This window comes from Triturus cristatus, chromosome 3_1 (assembly GCF_964204655.1).
Source record: "Triturus cristatus chromosome 3_1, aTriCri1.1, whole genome shotgun sequence".
In the NCBI taxonomy this organism is placed as follows: Eukaryota; Metazoa; Chordata; class Amphibia; order Caudata; family Salamandridae; genus Triturus; species Triturus cristatus.
In genome coordinates this window covers 808,366,952-808,390,342 of record NC_140583.1, presented here as the reverse complement: position 1 = coordinate 808,390,342, position 23,391 = coordinate 808,366,952, and the positions used below count along the sequence as shown (strand labels likewise).

The 23,391-nt window shown below is 45.9% G+C and overlaps 1 protein-coding gene across 7 annotated transcripts in view; it reads left to right on the top strand.

Annotated features, from left to right (window-relative positions):
• HDAC4 (histone deacetylase 4) overlaps positions 1 to 23,391 on the top strand; it is a 1,546,655-nt gene that overhangs the window by 493,705 nt on the left and 1,029,559 nt on the right. Inside the window, exon 1 of one of the 7 annotated variants that reach the window (XM_085645141.1) lies at positions 3,770 to 4,017. The exons of the other annotated variants lie outside the window; for them this stretch is intronic. The gene's annotated coding sequence lies outside the window, so the exon portion shown is untranslated. Of the gene's footprint in view, positions 1 to 3,769; positions 4,018 to 23,391 lie in introns of those variants that run through there. 7 annotated transcript variants of the gene reach the window in all.

The following is a 23,391-nucleotide window of genomic DNA, read 5'->3' as shown; positions in this document are numbered from 1 at the left end:
AGTTAAATATTAACACAATCACAATATACAAGCTTTTTAAATAGTGCAGGTCAAATAAATACTGTCTTAATGATTCAATAAATAAGGGTGATCATAAATAAGGAAGGCATAAATATAAGTGCAAAACATACAGGCAATTAAATATTCTGAGGCAATAAATACTGTAAACCAATAAATATTGTGCATCAATAAATACTGTGGACCAATAAATACAGTGAAGCAATAAATAGGTTAAATACAATAAATACAGTGCCCCCAATAAATAATTAAAAGCTGACAGTGACACTCATAGAATCAGATCACATTTGAATTCCTATGGGCTGATTTGGCCCAGGCACAGCTTGTGGGGATGTGGAAGGCTTGAGGGTGTCTACTCCCTGGCTTGGACAAGGCTGAGGCCTAAACTGAGGTAGATTAAGGGGGGATACTAGAGATCTGGCTCTCCCACTCTACACAACCTCACTGAATTAGTCTCAGCTCACCCCTGGCACAGTCAGGCTGGTTCCAGCACCTCCCTAGCCCCTTAGAGTAGTCTCTCAGGTCTCCACAGGGCCTTAGGCGCCCTCTACTCCACTTACTGCCCTTTTTCTGATGCTCCGACGCCGCTGGAGTCGTGTCGACGCCGTGAGGCGGTTCCGGTTCGATGTCGGCGGTCTCGGCGCAATGTCAGTTCTTGACGACGCCGGTAGGCGGTTCCGGTTTCGATGTCGGCGGCCTCGGTTAGATCTCGACCTCCGATTCGATGACGTCGGGCAGTCTTGGCTCGATGTCGACTTCGGGCGGCTCCGGTCCGATGGCGACCTCAACTTCGATGACGTCGGCCGGCCTTGGCTCGATGTCGACTTCCGGCGGCTCCGGAGTGCGATCCTCACTCCCGACCTCCGGTGCTCCTCTCCTCAGGTTTCCGGCGACTCCGGAGTGCGACCTCCACTCCCGACCTCCGGCACGATTCTCTCAGGTTCCGGCGACTCCGGAGTGCGATCCCCACTCCCGACCTCCGGTACACTTCACCTCGGTCTCCGGCGACTCCGGAGGGCGGACTTCACTCCCCCGTCGACACCGCTCACTCGACCTTGGGTGACTTCCTCCTCGACCTCTGGTACTCCTCACGTCCTCCGTCGGCGCCCTCTCACGATCTCTGGCGGCTCTGGGTACGACGTCTGCTTTTCCAGTCAGCGCCGCTTCTCCACCTCAGGCTCCAGGTCTCCAGGCTACTCGACGTCAGGCTCCAGGGAAACCAGTATCCAGGTCAGGATCTTGCTGTTCTTGGTTTCTAAGGCCTGTTCCTGCTGTCCAGGTCCTTAAGGTGGTTTTTCTGGCTTCTTCCCACACAGGGCTCCAGGCTGGGCTCAGTCAGTAGGGACTAGTATCAAGGGTGGGTTTATGGACCCCACTCCAGGCACAAGTTTCCACCCCTGCTGCCTCACTCCTTCCTCCTTCAGGTTTCTGCTGCTCACTCTTCACCAGTCAGGTGCCAACTGCCAGCTCCAACTGCCAACTCTCTGCCTTAGCTTCCCAACATTCTAAACCGCCTCCAACTGTCACAGGGTTCTGGAATGTTCTGGAAGGTGCTAGTAGGTTCCAGTGGATGCTGGTGATGTCACAGGTGGCTACCATTTTGTGCTCCAGGCCCTCAGACAGAAGTTCCAGGGGTAGATAAAATGGCTCCCTGAATCTGCAGCAACACGAAAGTCTGGTGGTTCCCAAAAAGGAAAAATTCAAACAGGGTTTGAGGCAAAAGTGGGACAAAATAAATAATGATGAGGAGGGACCACCCAAAGGGCTGACAGGTCTAACACCTCATATCAGGGCCAGACTGGCCGTAGCGGGCATCGGGCAATCCCCCGGTGCGCCGCACGTGTGGGGGCCGGTTTTGGGCCCCTGGGGGTTGTTTTTTGTTACAGGGCAGTTTTTGCAGCATAGCTGCAATATGGGCCCTGTAACAAAATCGGCCGAAAACTGGTCCTGGCAAAGAGCTCGCCGGCACCCCCAACCCCCCGCGCGGGTTGGGGGGGGGGGGGGGGGGGTTTGGGGGAGAGGTGGCCGAGCACTTTGCCAGGGCCGGTTTTGGTTCCCAGTCCGGCCCTGCCTCATATGTCCAATTTAAACATTCAGACACCTTATTTCCAAATTGTATAAAGTTCCTTCTATTATACAATTATGTTTGAATGGGTAGCTATAGTGGTTTAAACCTTGGGAGATTAATACAGACACTGCAAGTTATTGTGATATGAAAGAAGGTTAAGACAACTGTGTACTAGGCTATGTCTTCAGATCACGAGTTTAAAAGGGCTTTCATGAGTGACACTTGATGCAGGCTTATACACCACTGAAGGTTGGACGTCCTCAGATGGGGAGACAGTTGACTCTTTACACAACAGTAACTATTTGAAAAGTAATGACTCAATGAGTATTCTCCCATTTCATTATGCCCCGCCTCAAGCAATCCACTATGCATTACAGTACCCAGATCGTATTTTATTCTTGTCACGCCAGATAATCTACTTATCCTACAAACTGTTTAATTCACATGCTCGTTTGAGATTCTCCCAAACACTGATGTGTTTAAAGACCTCCCTTCAGTAACTATTTTTTGTATTCACCCTAATATTGTACTCCAAGCAGCCCAGAGGCTGTCCTAATACAAATCATGTTAGCCTCAACTACCCATCTACACGCCAATCAAGAGCAAGTTAAACAGTTCTTCTACAAGTGCACTCCATGTTAGTGCAAATATGCACCAAACAGCCTCCTAAATAGCCCCCAAGCACTCTCCAAATTATACTAAAGCACAGTTGAAAAGATACTGCATTGCAAGTCAGCGTCTCACCATCTTTTGCCTTTGTCTGCCTCTGCCTAGTTCACTTTACTGAACATCATCCTGGTAGCTTGATGCTGGTTTCTGACAGGGTTTATTGTGCTACACCCCTAATCTGTTCAGCTGTGGCCGCTGGGCCCTGGTTTTCTGCAGAAATTGATGAGCCACTGAAAGTTCGAGACAGGCTCTAACTCAGCTGGAAGTCTGCTCTGGCTCAGCTTTAGGTGCTCTTGGATGCTCGATTTCAACGAGCAGAGTTTCATTTAGTTTTGTATTGCATCCATGCTCTAACATCATGCACAAGGAATTAAAAATAATGCAGCGACCTTTGATGTAAAAAAGGAGAGCGGAAGAGGCAAATATTTAATTTTGCCGATCTGCCTTTTTCTTTATAAACACGTCTGACTGACTGCACTTTCATATGGGTGAGTTCAGGATGTGCGCTGTACAAAAATCTCGTTCTTGATTTACTTGACTATAACGTTGATCGACGCACAAGCAGAATCTAGGTCGCATGTAGGGTACAACTGACTTGCCACTGGGACTAGAGGCATTATCCTGGTTTGAGTAAATGAAATGATCGCTATCACGTTTAATAAAAGCTTCTCAAAGCAGTAATATAATCTTATGTTCAACATTTTCAGTATGTTAAAGACATACGCTAATTTGAAGTGAATTTATTGTAGTTCACATGATATCTGTATGCTTGAGCTAAATGGCTAATATTTTCAAGGTTCGGCTAATGGCCGGGCTATTAGAGCCGAGCCAAACCCCTTGGCCTGGCTCTCTGTTGTCTCGCCCACCTCTAAGTTTCCGTGTTGTGAAGTGGGCTCAACCATGCCGCGGAGTGCGACTAGCTGCTGCATCTGAGGGAGGAGGCTGGACTAAGGGTCCGCCCTCGAACTCATCACACACCCTTCGAGGCAGCGCTTCGGCTTCCGCGGCATCTGTGATTGTACTGTCTGGAGCCGTGTGGGCAGAGCTGGAGATCCGTCACGGAAGCAGGACTAGGGCTTCAGCTGCCGATCCTCTGAGAGACAGTTGCCGGGAGTGTCCCGCCTGCAATTCCTTTTCTCTCGCGCACTCTGCCTTCTATATTTCCCTCACGTCAGACGGCCAACAAATCAAGAAGCGGTGCGTTGTTTTCAAAGCGCAGCTGGTGACAGGACACTGCCAGGGCTGACAGCAGCATCGCAGCGGTACGTGACCGCGCACGGCCAGCGCGCGAAGAGCTCGTGCGTTCGTCAGTTCTCCGCAAGGAGTCAACAAGGAAGTTGAACAAACCCCAGGGCGATATTTTATGGAATATCGGAACCGAACTGCTGATGGAGTGAATAGTTAGGTGTTCATGGGCGTCTAATGGACAATCGTCGGCCTCTTGGGGCGCTGTGCTTGGGCTGCCTGTGCTTCTGTGGACCCCAGCCGTTTGGGACCGTCCGGCTGGGGACGCAGGTGAAGGTTTCTTTTTTTCCTCCCTGTTTAAATATAGTCTGTATACCTGAGCAGCACGTATTTGGAGGTAAGGTGAAAACTTATTTTGCACACGTGCTCTGTGTCCCTCTGTGTAAATAAGTGCACGCAGGTCCGCGGGACAGCCCTGTCAGTCTTGTACCTCATTCAGAAGAGCTACTAGACGCGAAACAACCCTTGACGGTATATTTCAGAAGCACCCCTCCTCCCCCCTCCGTGAGGCGGCATCTCTCGATTTAGTGAATGGTGACAATGTCCGGTTGCCCTTTTTCACACGACTAGAAGATTTTGTTTTACCCTGCGATCCCTCAGTACAAGTATCTGGAGTGAGCGAGAGAGGGATAATTACTCCGAGACAATGGATTGATGTTTTTTTTCTCCCGGTAGCATGGTTAGAGTTAATATTTTTGGACACATCAGAACTGGCCAAGTTAGGTAAGTAGGTAGTAATGTTTTTGGCCACGTTACGGATGCAGTAGATTCTTTATTGGACAAGGTGAAATTCTGAGGTTATGTTGTGCCTGCTTAACCCTGTTGTGGTGGTATGCTTAAGGTTTTCACCCAATTATAGATTTGTAGAGTTTCCTTTTTGACCATAATTTTAATGGTGGCAGTTTTTAATTGGTTTTGCGACGCCAGAGTGAAGCAGTGAGAATGTGTGCTGACCAAATAACCAGAACATGACATGTATTGAAATGTAATGGTGTGGATAAGAATTGGTAAACCATGTTAGATATTTTTGAGTTATTTTTCAATCTTCCCCGCCTCCCACCTTCAGTCCAGCTTAGCCTCACCCTGCCCACCCTGGGCCTCACCCTGCTAGGTGCATTTTTTTCAGTGAATGAGATCGGTTGCGTGCAACCCACTGACGTTTCATATTTTTCTTAAATTGTGGGATGCTCTATCATAGATGAAAATGTCGAACAGGCAGTTGTCTTAAACTTATGGAATATATTGGAGAACCGGTCATGGCATTTACAAAAAAATAATAATTTTGTAGAGGTGGTTAAGGGTAAAGATTTAGTGAACCCAGAAATACGCTTTTCTTTTGCTTTGCTGGCTGTTATGTTGGGCTCTTGCATGATGGGGAGGTGTTCGCAATTCGTTTTTTATGGCTGGCTTGTTACAGACCTAATAGCAAAATCACTGTTGAGCTTCAGGAAGTGCAAAGCTAGCAGCCTCACCATCTCTATTAGTCGTGTGTGGACATGGTAATCATGCTGCTGGTATGCTGTGATCCTTGTGTGGGATTTCATAGGGATTTTGATGTCTTTGGGCTTATATTTTCCCAAATTAAAAAAAGAATATCGTCTGTTAAAATGTTGGTAAACCTACCCTTCACTCATTTGGAGGCATGAATTATTGTCCCAAGCTGGTGTCTTAGGGTTCCGCGATTGTTTTCAATTGCTAGAAAGTGATTGAGGACTTTAGGATTGTAAAGTGGTCTTTATCCGTTTTAGCATGTTCTTGAGACATCTTTAGGGCTGAAGTTGTGTCATTTTCAAAGTAGAAGGCTGAGTAGAAATATAGTGATGCTCTCATTGGTCCATATATTTTTGCAGGTCAGATATCTGCATTTTCTAATGTTTAGTAGTTTTCTACTATGATTAAAGTAACCCATTTTTGAACGTTCCTTTTATTAACTGGGAATTGGTTTCTATTTAGGAATCTGGAACTACTCCTTGGGCTAAACAAGTATTTGCAATGCAATAGGTCTCACATTTATGCGAGTTTAAGCTATTGGCATTGTAACGGACAATGCACTTTATTTAGGTTTTAAAAATCAAAACATAAATAAAAGGCATTGCCATTTACAATGCTAATAGCTCAGATTTGTGCAAACGCGAGACCTATTGCATTGCAAATTGTAGACATCCCGAACAACGGGAGGGAGGGAGGGTGGGATGGGTGGGGGAGAAGGCACAGACATCGGGAGGGATGGCGGGGGGGTAAAGAAGGCACGACAACGGACGGGAGGGTGGGGGGGTTAAAGAAGGCATGGGCAATGGGAGGGAAGGCGGGGTTGTAAAGAAGGCACAAAAGCACGTTGTGTCTGCAGTAAGAAAAACTAGATCAAGAAAATAGTGCTTAAAGACTACATAACAGGTACCGTGTAACAACTGAAGTAAAAGGGTTTGTCGCCATGGGAAGTGACAAATGAAGAGGAGGCGGTACTAAGGAGGTACTAGCAAGCCAATTTACGAATCGGAGCCAGCATTTAGGGCGCACAATGACACAAGCCAATGGCAAATATGGGCGGAAAGTGGGCGGGGCTTCTATTACCTACTCCACTACAACAAGTCTCGCAGAGCAGTGTATGAGCGCTGGCTCTAGGCTCAACCTAAAAAGAATTGACAAAAACATGGATGTTACTGGTCACAAGCTATAGACCTCAGCATTCAGACGTTAGCCTGGGATTAGTTCAGTAGGTGAAACCACGGTTTCTTGAAACGTGTTGTTTGCCACGTATTCTTGTGTGACTGACTAACGTTAAGTAAGTACAGATGCACAGAGGGAGCTACTGCAGTCATTATTTAGTGAGGCAAACAGCAGATGGTAATGTCATTTCTCCTGTTTATTTTTACTGAAACAAGGTAATCATGTCACCAAAATCTATACAGAATTCAATAGTGACCACTTGACGGAATAGGGTAGCTGAATTTGGCCTGTGTGAATTTCTTGAGGACTGTTGAAGGCTGCACAGATTATAATTAACAGGTCTTTTTTTAAACTTTAGAAATAGTTTTATAGGGTTGTGGCCTGAGCCAAGTGGCAGCGGATATGTAACCGTGAGCTCGGCTCCAGCCACTCACTTTCACCATCCTCGAGCATCCCCAGAACCACAAGGTGCAGGATTGAGGTAGGATTTCCCCCCTTACTCTGCCCCTTCCATTCCCCCTCCCCCAAAGTAATGGCGATAAAAATGGGGTCTTGGACTGGCTGTAGGAGTATTGAAGCATTGCATGCTTGCTGAGACCTCTAAAGATGGCGTCCACCCACACCTGAATACAAAAGGCTCTCTGTAATAGACTAGTGGTGGGGAAGGAAGCCTCCTCTCCTCCCAGTGCGATCAGGAGGGTGCCCCAGCAAAAAATGCGTTAGAATCCAATGGCCATACAAGACTGCGGCAGAGGAGGTGGAACCTACCTAACCTAAGCTTAACATACCACTCAAGGTTGAAAAGTTGCATTGAATTGAAGGCTGTCTGCCCGGTAACGACACCGACCATAAGAATAACAGATCAACAGAAGCACTAGGGTAAGGGGCCAAACGCTGAGACATGAAACAAATACACATTATGCATTTACAGAATAGTCTTGGTTGTGGCCACACAAAGCACCAATACAAGAGAGGACTGGCCACAAACACGGAGAAGTACACCGAGGAACGGGTCACTGAGATTCAGCCATCGAACCATGGCTAAAAAGATTTAGGAGAAGGGCACTTCTAACTTTATTTTAAGGTGACTGAGCTACAGAGGGTCAGGGACACCACCACCTCTGGATGTATCAGATGGACTTTTGCTAAAGTCCCAATTGAGGAATATGGCATTCACAAACTGAAATTCCTCAAGAAGGGGAGGAGAATGAATAGTTAACCAACTGGGCTAGGGTTGTTCAACTGCCAAAAAAGGGACCAGAATAACCTGGTGTAAAAATGGAAAATAGTCTAAAGCAAGGAGTATATTCCAGGAGGATCTAAACAAAATGGAATTGGAGGCATGATACATCACCCTACAGGAGGAAGCAACACTGATCTAGCATGCCTAGTTAAAAACAAGGCTTAAACTCCTACAACAAATGAAGAGGATCTAGATCACTACAGATATCTGAGCTGAGAACAGCTCACAAATCTTGCAAAGAAATGCAGTATGAATGACCTAACGAATGGCATCTAATAAAGAGGGGAAAAAGGATAGCGTCAAGACGATGTAACACAAAAAAGTTAAGAAAATCAACCCTCAAGAAACAATTGATAACCCAATCAGTTCAGATGCTGAAGTGAAGGTGCAATTTGCAGACAGTGTGATCTCACAAATTACTCGTAGCTTTATGGAACAGCTCTCCTGGAATGTTGAAGAAGAAATAATGACTTGTTAAGAGAGGTCTGCAAAAATGACTCCGATATAAATGAAGATGTTTTTGAACTAGGAGTGAGAGTCCATACACTTGTGATACAAATGGATGAAGCAGGTATCAGACATGGAATACTACAGGTCCCTACTTATAGCTCTGGAAGACGAAAATATTTTGCACGAGAAAAAACAGGACAATAGTTCCAGGAGAAACCATTTTAGAATTAGGGGATAAAAGAGTCCGAAATCGTTGGACAGCACTTGCAGAATCTTGGGTCTGTAGTCCTTGAGGAATCATCGGGACCAAATACAGCCCACAGAGTGGCTCTCAGTTGCTAGTCCGTAAGCTTTCCACCTGACATCATAGTGAGATTTCACCCGTCTATAGAAATAAGGAGGTTGGGACCAAAGGACAAACACACAGGACAGGCATTGAAACCAGAAGAAATTGAAATACTGGGATTTAACTGTTTTATACAGTTGTAGAATACTTAGATGGTGAGTGAAAGCAAAAGGTACTGTGAGGGGGTTCGGAATAGAAGAAGCAGGTAAGAATACCAGTCTAGGTGTTGTTTACCTTAGTTTCAATAGTTCTGATTATTGTATGGGGGCGAGAGGTGAGGAGAGGGGGCAATCGACACATTTTAGTTTGAAGGAAAGGAGTGGTATTAAGAGGGGAAACTAGCCTTCCTCTAGTTAGGGACAAGGTGAGCAATTGTAGTGTCCATAAACTTTGGCTCGCCTTCCGTCTATAGGTTAATTGAGGAACAAGACCTCACACACAGCTGAAGACAAATTTGTTATGGAACGACTGGTCACATCATTCAACTCACACAATGGTCCAGTCTCAATTACGTTACAGGGATTGGGGAAGTAACAAGAGAATAGTACAGTAGGCTGGAAACTAAATTATCTATTAAAAAATGCACAAATACAAACCTAAAACAAGTCTTTAAACAGTATACGCAATTCAGCGTGGCTAGGGAGGCCTCAATAGCAACATGTTTAGACTCTCTAAAACATTGTCATCAGAAGCCCCTTTGTGAGAAACCGTATCAGGCTCAAAAAGGAAAGTAAATCCCAGTTGGTGACCTTAAATAAGGAACTACTCCCAAAGAGCATCATAACTGGCTCTCTCGCAACAAGTCTTGCTTAAAATAGTGGCCACTAGAGGCCCAATTAAGGTCCTTGAATTGGAGAAGGCTGAATGTACACTAAAACGCTTAGACCTCCTATACTATGAAGGAGGGAATAAGGTGCAAACTCTGCTGCCTAACCGCCTTTGAGAAAAACAAATACATAATTACATGGGGGAGGTCCACTTTTTTTTGCAGGGGGGTGGTGGTGGTGGTGGTTGGGGGGGGGGGGGTGCTGGGTGTCAACGGACTACAACCAGGGATGAAAAAGGAGAAATGTTCCACAATTTCTCTAAACAATTATATATACCCACAGGGACCAGGTCACGAGGGGAGCAAGAGGGATTTCATAAAAGAATGAAGGCTAACTTAAGTTCTTTAGAGAAGGTAGAAATTGACTAATTTCTCCCATCACTAAAGAAGCCACACTACTAGATGGTAGTTGTCTTAGAACTGGCAAGGAGCCATGCCAGACTGGCTAAAATGGCAATTGTTTTAGAACGCATTTGCCCTGACTCTCTTATCGCTGCTGCTCCTTTAAACCCACACAAAATGAAATCAGTAAAATGGAGGAGGCTGTCATAACCCTGCTATTAAAACCAAGAAAAAATGCAGGGATACCATCCTCTAATGAGCAGATATCCCTTTCAAATATGGACTATAAACTGTTCACAGGCATATTTGCATACAGAATGGAACAGATAATGCCTGAACTAATGTACCTGGATCAAGCAGGACTAATAAACGGAAGACAAGATAGAGGTAACACTAAAAAGGTTTGATGCCTGTTTAAAATAGCAGAAAAACAATTGGTACTGTTTTCCCTGGAAGCTAAACTGTAATTTAACCATGTGAATTGGTTATTCATGAAAGTAGACCTAAGTAATATGTGACTTGGTAAAGAGTTAATGGGGTGGCTTCTGGCTTGATTCATATTGCCATGAGTGAGGGTAAGGGTCAGAGGCTTCCTGAGAAAGGACGAATTAGCAGAATCCTGAGGCAGAGATGCCTTCTTTTCCCCCCTACTCTTTGCTTTATACCTTAAACTCTTAGCACAGAAAATTAGGAACAATGATCACATAAAAGGGTATTAATAGGAATAGACACTTTCAAAGGTAACCTATTTGCAGATGATATACTCTTGAGGTTTATCGAACTCTGCCTCCTCAGCTAACAATGTTGCAAAGGAACTGGGGTGAAACAAAGAATTAGTGAGTTTTAATGTGAGTGTATGACCAAATCGAAGGGTCTCCTTGTTGCAGGCAAGGAGAGCCCTCCACTGAGATATGACGGCATACATCTTTTCTCTGGTTCTTAACACATATTAGTTATTTGGGTGTTGACCTTATGCTTTGCTGAAGTAACACCAAGTAACAAAATGATCAAGTTCTGTAAAGTTCATCAAAAGTCCAGTTGCAAAGCTGGAGATCCTGCATCCTCTTCTGGATTGGGTTTATGAAAGGAATCAAAATGGTCATCCTCCCTAAAATGTTATACCCGTTTCAAAAACTAACATTAGGGGTGACGAAAGGAGACTTGTTGAAATTCCAGAAACTTCTTGACTGTAACTTATTTATGGACAGATGGAATCTGAGATTGCTTAGGATACAGAGCAATGTACAAACAAGAGGGAAGGCAGGTGATACAAAAATTGAGACATACTATCAAGCATTGCAACTTACATACTTGAAAGAATGGATGCAGTGAGAGACGAAGGGATGGTGTATGTTGGATCATACACTGGTAAAGAGACCAGTTGGAGGTACTCTGAATACCTACGTGCTAATGATACAGATGCCTCTAAAAATCCTCAGTGGTGGCGACACATGAGAATATAGGGAGCACTGACATGGAGGAGTAAATTAACATCATACCTATTGACATTCATGCCTCTTTGAGGGGAATGCAGATTTTACACTTTGTTTTGTATAGAGATGACTTTGGAAAATGGAAAGACGCAGAGTTCTTCCGGTTAGGTTATATGTTTTATAAAGATATTCAAAGAGCTCGAGCAGAAATATGGACTAACATCAGAAGAGCCCTTTAGATATTCTCAAGTTATGTGGTCTAATGAAAACATCTTGAAGTTCTATTCCTACCCCATGTACATATTATATTGTGTTGCTGAGTTGCATTGGCTGCTCTTATTTAACTGTACACATCTATTCTCCTCATTCACATCTGTATTTATTGTTTACAGAATTTCCCAAGTCTGCCATTGCCAAATTTACCAACACTTGATCGGATTAATTCAAGGCCCTGTGTCCTAGCTAGATTGCCTGAAGGTCCTTAACTCACAAGCAACTTCTGACTGTGGCCTGTTAGGGAGAAGGTGGGCCATATCACAGTTGCCCTACCCAGTGTAATATTTCTCAGTTTGCTTATTGTGTCAACCACCGCAGTTTCCATACTTTACTAACGTAATGGTAGACCAAGCTACCTTCTCAAGAAGTCTAGCATTGCCACTCTTGGAATAAAGGAGTAGCGCATAGTGACAGTATTTAGTATCCACAATTCATGTTGACTTTAATTGAATAGATTATGCTTTTCAGGTACTCAGAAAAATATTACGTTCCACCTAAACTACAATATCGTTTAATTGTCTTAGTTGAAATGTTTCTTGTTTAATTAACACAATTGGCCATAAGTAAGAACACATTTTCTGATGGATACATAAAGGCTAAAACCCTTTGTATCTGGCCCAAGATTATTAAAGATTTAGGAGAAAAAAATAAGGATTAGGCCGATTTATTTTCTTAATTTGAACCATAATCATAATATACATTTGAGGAACATGTTACTTTGAAGTATAAAAAAGAAGAATATGCATGATTAGATTTGTCGCATTTGGAGATTAGTAGTTGCTCCTCACATTAGGATATTTATTCAATGTTTGCATTGCTGTACATGAAAAGGTTTGTAGGCAGCCAACCCCAGGGAAGAGCAGCCCTGTTCGAATAATTTTTATGCTCTTAAGGGAATGCGTTGAAATATGCCACAGCCGTTGGTGGTAAATTAATAACCATTCGGAGTGGCTTTGTAACCATTGCTGCCATTCAGTGAAGGGCTCCTGGAGCCGATCTCAGCAGCTTGAGAGAAACCCGTTTGAGCCTAGCAGTCAACAGACCACGTATACCACAGCATAGGCCAGTGCCTTCAGACCCCAATTTTTTTTATCAACATACATACGTCACAAGAGATTTTAGTAATAGAACACTCATCTGTCAAATTGAATCTAGAAGGTTTCCTCAACACTCATCTGGATCATGACTCTAAAACATTTAACTTCATCAGCAGTTTTTGCATACAGCAGCCTGATGCTGCACACTGCCTTTAAGACCATATGAAGCAGCTTTTCTCTGACCTGGTCAGAGATGATTTGGATGTCTCCAAAGAGCTCTTCAAATGTGGCCTGGATTCTGTCGACATGATGGTTCGATGGAGACTGCAGTCGTTATTTTACTCTGCCATGTGTGGATGTGCTCCACAGGCTTTTCCAGCGATATCAAGATGGCATTTATGGACATGGCCTTCAATGGTGAAGAAAGAATACTCATGCCATGGTTCACTTGCAGTGCCTTCAAACTAGTTCCACCAGCAGTACTTTTGCTTTCGGGCTTCTCCTGGAGATAACCCCCATCCTCACGGCATCAGCAAACTTCAGCCGGGTCAGACCCTACAGTAGCTTTACGTTTCCTTTTGAGGCAGGGTTGGACCTAAGGGATAGCAATAACAGTAGCTTCATTCTCCCGAATCTTACCCGTAGTGCGCCAAACTGGACAACTGTGTATTGGTTCCAACAGCGGAGCCATAAAGAGGATAAAAAACAACTTCAAATTCCATTGTGAAATAATAAAAGGCGTTTAAGAAAACAAATGCAACAGGTCTTTTACAAAATAGATCACAAGGGGAGACCATACAAGCATAGCCTGTTTATCATGCTTTTGACTTTCTGATTTGTATCCTTCCACTGCTTACATTTAGGGCACTGTTTAAAAAAAAAACCACTTTAATCTGTGTGTGTGTGTGTGTGTGTGCGCGTGCGTGTGTGTGCATATGTTTCCTTGAACTCTCTCTTGTGTGCTGCTTATTTTCAAATACCCATCCACACATGGAGTGCTTCCCCATCACCCACACTCCCTCACAACTGACAGATCTGTGGTATATTATCGGTAAGCTAGTTGAGGATAGTGATTTAATGTAGGCTTGTTGCCTCATCATTTAGTATTTGGTCTTTGGCTGTGTTTGTTCAAGTGCTGTCCAATGTTCCAACGTCCGACAGTTACCGCTTTCTTTTGCTGGCTGCTTGGAGGTTATTGCCTGGGCTCTGTTTACAATAAAGCATAAATCATAACCTGTATCCAATCATACTTTTTTCCTTACTACATATTGGCAATGACTTTTGTCCTACCCCACTATTCAGAGCCCACCGAAAGGTGATTCAACCTGCTGTTTTTAGTGTCTTGCAATGTTTTATGATGGCACTCTTTTGGCTTCTAACGGACTCCGCGGAGCTGTGACATAGGTGTCAGAGGGCAGTGCCATGAAAGCCTGTTTTAGAATGTTGAGTTCACAGTTATACGCAGCAGAATAAAGATGTGTAATACTAAGCACCATGTATGGCGGCATCATTGGTGGGTATCCAGGCTAGGGAAGACGCTGTTTTCCCACAATCTCCTGTGTCGCTACATTGTTTCACCTCTGTAAGCACTAAAATGTATCCAAGAGTTCACAATTCTTCCTACGATGTTGGCAAGAGACTTTGGTGTTCTATAAAGTTCTTGTTCCACACAATAGTGCTCCCAACCATCTTGTGTTACTCTACTCAAGAATGCATTCTGAGCCACTTGGTGTTTATTATGTGTGCCGGCCATTTTGCAGCCACCAGTGCTATTGTTCATTCAAACAGCATCTCTACACGTGTTGTGCAATGCTTTAATTTGCATGCTTCTCAGTGCGAGCATTCTTGCTCATCAAAGTTTCTCCTCTTCCCCGGCCACAGTTATATGGTGTTCAGCAGAGGTTTTTAGTGACAGCAAGGAGAAATTTCAGTGCTTCATTTATTTGCTTTTTTTTTATTTTTAACTTGTATTTGATGGAGACATCTAGCCACAGATTTCGTAACTTACAGTACCTTTGTGTGCCGGGGGACGGTGCCATACGGCTCCGTGATGACATTGACTCTGGTCATGAAGTCAGTGGAGCCATATGAGCCCCCTCAGGCACGCAGACTGCATTTTTCTTCTTTTCCGTGCCGCAACGCAGGAAGAGACTTCTGAAAGTCACCTTGTGTTGACTGAGACAGCTGTTTCGGACCATTTCTGACATTAATATGTCTCAGCTGGAGGAGAGTTGGTGTCTGCTCTTGGAGAGGCTAGTGGGCTGCAGTCTTCACCAGCTTCGAGTTACTTTCTCCCCCTTGTTTCGCTATGGAGCTGGGTTCCTCCTTTACAGATATGCTGAGGAGAGTGGCCACAGTTTTAGACGTGTCGGTGCTGAGGTCTACAGAACCTTTGATTGAGGTCCTTTTCCAGGGGCAGTCAGGGGAAGAGCCTATTCTTCTAAATAGCGAGGCCCTGTTTGATATTTTATTAGGAGCTTGGGCCAAGCCTGAATCGGGGGGGGGGGGGCAGGGGGGGTTTATCAGTGGATAGACACCTGCCTGCACCTTGGGACCCAGTTTGCCTCCAGAGACATCCTTCCATTCGTAGCCTTGGTGCCTTAGGCTGCAACGTCTTCACAGAATGTAGATTCTACACCTAAGACTCCAGTTGGTAAGAACTTTAGGAGTCAAGATGCATGAGGTAAACACACCTTTGCATCTGCCAGCTCCGCCTTGAAATCTACCAACACGTCCTCTGTGCTATGGCTTTTTTCCCATGCTTTATGGGATTCTTTACAGAATATGCTGCCATCTCTTCTGGATAACCTCCCTTCTGAGGTTGGTTAGATGTGGTCAACAGGCAGCTAGACTTACAATAAGGTGTGGCATGGACACTACAGATTCTGTAGGTCGGGCCTTTGCATCTGCAGTGGCACTACAACTTGGTGCTTGGTTGGCATCTTCGGGCTTCTCTGAGGCTGTCCCGTTGGTATTGGTAGACCTGCCATTCGATGGTGCTCATCTTTTTGGGAGTCAGGCCAATGCGGCGTAAAGACACTTCCGTGGTAGACAAAGGACTACAGAGTCGTAATTCCTCATTTTCTGTGTATATGCTATTGTCCCTATACTTGGATGGTATGGAGTATACTAGCTCTTTCTTTATCATAGGATAAGCCTTGTTAGGGCATTGTCATTCCTGCTTTTGGTTGCACCCCATGGTGTTCCTGCGAGGAGCAGATGTTATTGTTTCAATGCCATTTTTTTGTCAAACATATTTTTGTCAAACATATTTTTATTAAACGTTTTCCAAAGTACATCTTAAATCATTACCAGCATGTTACCACTCGCAGGAGGTGTTTCAGAATTCGACAGGACTATAATTGAGTAGAGTTACATAACGCCAAGTATGGGCCCGACCCTGTTCTCATTGAACTGCTTAAATGAAGGGTACAGTTTCTGACAATAACAGGGCTTAAGGTGAATCCTTATAGTCATTAAGTGTGAGCAAACAAATCAAGCATGTGTCCAATCTTCCTTTTGCGATGGTAAATTTCTAAATCCCTCCAATCTGAAGGTGCCACGTGGAGTAAACAAAAGTCATATTAAACAAAATCCGACCGGGAAACAACAGGAACAGAAGAAAAAGACCCCCCCGTCCCTCCCTACTCCCCTACAATGGTGGCGGCAACACCTATACAATTTATTTAACTTGTGGTACTAGAAGTCCACTCAAAATTGAAAGAGATGAAGGGCTCTGATGGTGGAAGGACAAACAGCCGATGGGAGTCCACGTGAGAGGAAGGTAACTAAGGGACCCCATTTAAATTCAAAGTTTTTATAGTTGTCCCTAGAAGTATCTGACATACGTTCCAGGCAAAGCAGCTTCCAGAGTTGAGTGCCAAAGGGAAATTGCTGGAGCTTCCTTCCTCTTCCAGGCGGCTGCCAGGGGAACCTCCGCTGCTCCTATACAGAGCCACATGATTGTCTTATCTGCTCAGGTCTGGTGCTCTAGAGCGGGGTCACAAAGCCCCAAAAGGACACCTGCCATGGTGGTTGGGATGGGGTATCCTAGCATGTCTTTGATATGTGCGAGTATTTCTTCCCAAAAGGGGCGTATGGTCGGGCAATCCCACCATATGTGCTGGTAGTAGTCCGCACCCTCTGCAGCATCTATCGAAGGTGGTGGGAAAGATATGCTTAAGCCTGGATGGGTGGAGATACCAGTCCATCATAGTCTTAAGATGAGCTTCCCGAAGTCCTGCGGAGTGATTGAATCTTGTGATGTCGGTCCATAAGTGCGCCCATTCGTCGTCAGAAATACCGCGCTGTAGCATTCCTTCCCACATGGACATATATCGTGGACGCGGGGAGAGTGTGGTAGTTAGTGGGAAGTTATATGTAAACGAAATCACCCATTTCATAGAAGTGGCCTTGGTGATGAAGGACTCAAACTTTGTAAGAGGACGGGTGGTTGCCAACCACACCTGAGGTATAAGGGCCCAGTGCATTAACTGAGTGTAGTGGTATCTTTCTACATTCTCTAGGCCATAATCCTGCTTGCTGTTGTCAAACGTGAGGGGGTCAAATTATGAAAAAGGTGTGTCAAAGCAAGACACCCTCCCTCTCTCCAAGCGTCAAAAGGTCCCTCTTGTAGGCCTGGGGGGAATGCGGGGTTAAAGGGGAGTGGTGTGAATGGCGAAGGGAAAGGGGTCCATCTATCATCGCCTGCGACTGAATCCCATACTTTCAGAGTGGTGCGTGTAGGAGTGCTGATGTAAGTATTCTTAGGTCTGTCCTTTTTGGGGCGCCAAACTGGGTCCCATATAGTCCTCCATGTCACGCTGCGGTCCATATGTAACCAGTGCTTATCGGATTCCCGTTTTGACCACTCAGTCAGGACTCTCAATTGTGCAGCTTTATAATATAGATGGATATCCGGGAGTCCGACTCCACCCTCCGTTCGAGAGCGACGCAGTAGGGAGAAAGAGAAGTGGGCGTGTCCCCCTTGCCAGATGAATTGTAAGATCATAGCTTTAACTCGTTGAAAAAAGTTTCTCTCCAGTTCTATAGGCAAGGCCTGGAATAAGTAAAGGAGCTTAGGAAGGAGTGTCATTTTCACAGCGTGTATCTGACCTAGTCATGATAAAAAGAGCGGTTTCCACTTTGTGAGTTCCGTTTGGATACGAGTAAGAATGGGGGGGGGAAGTTAGTGGCATAGAGCCCCTCTACCCTCGGTGTTAGTTGGACTCCCAAGTATTGTATAGAAGAAGTGGTCCATTGGAGAGGAGTAAGAGACTGGAGCCTGCGGGATTCCGCTGGTGGGAGTGTGAGGTTGAGGATGTATGATTTGCCTACATTTATTTTGAAGCCTGCTACCGCTTCAAAGCGCTCAAGTTCCGACTGTAAAGGTGGGAGGGACAGGGCAGGGTCGGAGAGTGACAGGAGGACATCGTCTGCGAAGAGGGAAATTTTGTGCGGGTCGCCAGTGAATGGTATCCCCGGATTTCAGGATTAGCTCTAATCGCCATCGCTAATGGCTCAATGCTAAGAGCGAAAAGTAGGGGTGAAAGGGGACACCCCTGTCTGGTGCCTCTAGAGTGGAAGAAAGAGGATGAATGTACCCCATTAACCGCCACCTTAGAGCGAGGTTGAATGTAATTAGCTCGAAGCATAGTAAGAAATTGAGGTGCAAATCCAAATGCTGTGAGTGTGTGGAATAGGAATGTCCAGTCTACCCTGTCGAAGGCTTTCTCAGAATCCAGCCCTACCAGTACCGCGGGGATTTGACGTCTGTTGGCCTTCTCTATTAGGTGTATAATTTGGCGAGTGTTATCATGTGACTGACTATCTTTAATAAATCCAGATTGGTCTGGATGTATGAGGTCAGGCATGAGATCGTTCAATCGTTTAGCTATGATGGAGGAATACAGTTTTGCATCAAGATTTAGCAGGGCAATAGGCCGATAGGAGGCGCATTGATGAGGATCCTTCCCTGGTTTGGGTATAACGGAAATCATGGCTAGACATGGAGCCAGTGGTCTCGCCCTCTACCGCCATCTTATTAAAGAGTCGCGTGAGGTGAGGGCTGATGTCGGGGGCGAAAGTTTTATAGAAGAGGGCGGTATACCCATCCGGTCCTGGGGCTTTGTGTGGCTTAAGAGCTTTAATGGCAGTGTTGACGTAGTCTGGGTTGATGGGGGCGGTGAGTAACTCGTTCCATGCGGAAGAGACCTGAGGAAAGTGTAGTGTCCGAAGATAATCCCGTTGGGCGCCTGAGTCTAAGCCATCGCTAGAGTAAAGGGTTTTGTAAAATGAGCCAAAGATCTCGCCTTTGTCCTCATCTGTGTGTAAGCTTCCCAGAAGGCCCCTGAATGCCTCCTGTGTACGCCCTCTCTCGCTTATCTTTTAGCTGTCTAGCAAGATGTTTACCAATCTTATTGCCCTGGAAATAAGATAGGTGTCGTAGTTTGAGAAGCGTGAATTCTGCCCAATTGTTATAGATAGCTCGGAGTTTACCCCGAAGCGCTGTTAGATTGCGAAGGGTTTGCCGTCTGGGATTCAGTTTGTGAGCGTTTTCAATGGTAGCCACCTCTTTCTCCAGCTGCTCCCTCTCTCTAGTGGGTTGCACGTTTAGGGCTGAGTTAAGGGCTATACATTTCCCCCGGAAGACTGCTTTAAATGCGTCCCACGTGGTATGCTCCGACGTATCCTCTGGTTTATTAGTATTAAAGAATTCAGTAATGGTTTCTCTTAGTTTGGTGCAGGGTTCCCTGTCCCGCGTAAGCGAGGTCGGGAAGTACCACCTGGGAGTAGTCGCAGCATTCCGACTCCAGGTCAGACATATTGAAAGTAGGCTGTGGTCTGATATTGAAAGAGGGAATATCTTGGCCTCTTGAAAGGCACCCAGTAGGGATTGGCTAACAAAGATATAATCAAGTAGAGAATATATATGATGGACAGCAGAATAAAAAGTGTAACCTCGGGTGTGTGGAAAGAGTACGCCAGGCGTCCACAAGGCCCATATTATGGATGCGCTGTTGGGTGTCAGTGGAAAAGGAGCCCGTTTCTGAACGTTGTGGGTGTGTGCTATCCAGCTCTTTCCGCCAGGTCAGGTTGAAGTCACCCATGATTACCATCGGCCCTTCTACAAAGTCCAGTAGTTTTCCCATTAGTGTTTGTAAGAAAACTGTCTGTCCAGTGTTGGGGACATATACCGCTATAAAAGTGCAAATGTTCCCCCTCAGGCGACCCTTGACCATAACCCAGCGGCCATCTTTATCGCTATGTACATCTAATGGTTGGAATTGTATGTAAGAATGGAACATTTTTGCCACTCCTCTATGCTTCGTATGGGCTGAGGACCTGTAAATCAGTGGATAGCGTTTGTGTGTAAGGCGCATGTTTTCAGCTCTAGCTAAGTGTGTCTCTTGCAAGGCCACTATATAGAGATGGTGATCAACAATGTACTTCCATATCTTTTGGAACTTTTGGGGGGAGTTGAGACCTTTAACGTTCCAGGTTCCAATAGTAATCGTCATTGTGCTAGGGGGGAAACCAACAGCTCTTTGTTAGCCCCACCTGCCCCCCGGTGTCCTTTGTCCCCGCAGGCCCCCAGAGGTGTGTGTGCCGCCTTCTCACGTCAATTGTAAATACATTGATTCCAAAGATCCCAGCAGAACAAATTGTTAAAAAGCCGCCACCATGTCCCTCCCGTTCCCACCCCTCAACCCCTAAATAAATTAAAACAAACATGAACAAAAATGCGATATAACAATCGCTATTACGTCAATGCTGAGGGGTCATGAAGCCCCCTCAGGGACTAGGGAGGACAACAAGTCCGAGGACCCCGTCCACGCTCATCCCGGGTAAATCAAAAAGGAACAAACATCTTTGTGCGGCTGAAGAATAGCCAATAGGACAGAACCCTACTTGTAATAATACGAAGACAGTTCATCTGCATTAGGAAGGAAGGCATGGTGCAGGCCTCCAGGTAACAATGAAGATGCACATGCGGTTATGACACCAATTTCAAGACCAAACTAACTATAGAAAAAAGGTACAGTCATTGTTCTTGCATAAAAAGGCACAGTGATCCATGGTTTCCCACATCCTGATCGAGTGACGGGAGCTCAGTGAGTATTGGCAGGAAGAGGTCCGAATTTGAGAAGTGCGGACAGAAGCAGGATGTTGTCCGTCTCCACTGGTTGCTCCTAAAGACGCTGGCCTCTGCGATAAATGTTCGTTATGCTGTGAACCCTGGGTCAGACATAGATGATAGAAAGTGCAGTTTCCATAGTGTGGATGTTGGGATGTCATCTGCGGCCCCTACGAGAGCCTACAGACCAGGTAGAAGTTGACGGTGGGTCTCGGGATGTCTCTCTGGTTTTATCTTGTGTGGGGCCGTTTTCCTCGGAGGAGAGGCCCAGAAGTTCCAAGCCTTCCTTTAAGTCGGTGATGTGACGTTGTTTGTTACGAAACTCAAAACTGAGTCCAAACGGATAGGTCCATCTGTATCTAATTTTACCATCTCGCAGTTTAGAAGTGATGGGTCTAAACAACTGTCTCCGTGCCAGGGTAGACGGGGCTAAATCTTGGTATACGGTGCAAGAGTGATCTTGGAAGGAGATGGATCCCTTTGTTCTGGCCGCTTGGAGCACTGCTTCCTTACCTTTATAGGAGTGGAATTTTCCAGTATGTTGTGGGGTCTCATCCTCTCGCTGCTCTGCAGGCTTCCCACACGATGGACCCTGTCGAGTTTTATTTTAAGGGGTTGGGGGCCCAGGACCTCCGCGAAAACCCCCTCCATGAAGACCTCCAGGTCCGGCCCCTCCGCGCCCTCCTCCAGGGCCCTAACTCGCATGTTCTCCCTCCGTGCTCTATTTTCGAGGTCTTCTGCCTTGAGCTGTGTCTGATGCAGTTGATCCCGTGTGGACATCCTCACGCAATCCAGTGGAAAGTTGCTCTTGTTCCTGATGGTGCGCCTCCAGGTCCAATACTCTAGTGCGCACAGAGTCCACGTCATGTTGGAGTGACGTCAAGCGCTGCGTTAAGTCAGTCCGCAATTGTTCCATGGAGGATTTGATTTTTTGGCTAAGATCGTTGCGCAGTTCAGTTTTAAAGTCCTTAAACCAATTCAGTAAATCCGCCTTCGTGAGTGACATATTTGCAGTCCCAACGTCTCCTCGCAGCGTCGGGAGTTTATCTGAGGATGTGAAGAAGTCCGATACTTTTCTTGGCGTCTTGCTCGTCGCCTTCTTCGGCGGCCTATGGATGGGACCAGAATGACCCCTGCAGATCTGTCGGGAGCAGCTGTGAGTTGCAAGGCCCAATACGAAGAAATTCGTGTGAAAGGAGTTGGGTTGAAGGAGGACCGCAGAATACTAAGCAGTGGCACCGTCGGAGCAGTGGTGATCCAATTGACTCGTTGGGTCTATTTCACAGTGTCCGGATAAGCTGATGCCACTATGTAAAAAGCGGGACTGCCAATTGAAAAGCAATGACCACAGAGGTGACAGGGGTCGTGTTCTGCACAGCCAAAAGGAGTTGGTAAGGAAAGAGCTCCAGGGGCCATAGGCAGTCGCCAGAACGGAGCCACCAGTCTCTGAGGCGGTCAGCAGTCGCGGGGCTCACAGGCAGTGGTCTTCGCTGTGTGTGCGCTTCCCAGCGCGGGGCAGGACGGGCGCCATTTCATGCAGGCAGAGGCGTGGCGGAGCGTAGCGATAGCATGGGTCCCCAGTTCAGTTGTGTGGTATCGCCAGCCCCGTTTCAGTGTTAAAGGGGGGGCCGCGAACTGCTCCGCCATATGCGGTGTCTGCTATAGATGATGCGTGAAGCTCTGGGCCCAGTAGATCAAGCGGCAATGCCGACCAGTGCCTGCGGGCAGAATTTGGCCGCCATTCTAAAGTCAGGCATGTGCGGGGGGGAATGCTCCAGCTGTGGCTGCTCTCTGAGTCACTTTGCCGCAAATGCCTCCAAGGCTATCTTTCATCAGGGATAAGCTGCTGCGCCCCATAAATTCCATCCGGCGATCATACCTCCATCAGAGGCCTGAAATCTTCTATCGCGGCATGGCTCTGGCGGCATGGCTCTGGCCGCCATTTAGCCGATGCCGACTTCTCCCTGTAAGGTCGGTTGATGTCGTATCAGCAGTGCCCTGCATCCTCCGCTCGGTATAGGAGTCGTTGGCGGCGATCAGAGCCTTGTATAGCCGCCAGTAGTTGGTCCGGAACGGTGCCTGGACCGGGAGCCGACATGGAACTGATGTTGGTGTGAAGTGAGATTATATAGATCTGGCATAATTGGTTAATACCTATAACACGTTTCAGTTCTGTTTATTGTCATCTTAACATCTTTACAATGCATTATGTAACCTTTGAGTGGTCATTTTGTCTAAACAATGTTTTTTGTGTCCGGTATGGACTCATGTTTATTTTTCTTGATACATGAGTAGTGTCTGTAGACCTTGCGATGATGGTTCCTTCATCTTGGTTGTAATGGGGAAGGGTTCTGGAAGTTCTCTTTTCTAGGGTTTCCCAGGACAAGTCTTCTTCGGATATATCTTTATTTTTGCAGATAATGCGGATTGCATGGCCTTTATGTTGTTCCTGACCCATTGGGGCCTGGAGTATTTTCCCTTTTGGGGTTAGTCTGAATGCTGTCAGATCTTCTTGCTTAGGATTTTATCCCTTTCCCTTAAAGCTTGGTTCTTTTGTGCCGGTGGGGTTGTTTCTTAATTATATTGTCTGCGGTAGTTACCATAGGTTTTATTAAGAACCAGGCTCTTTTCCTT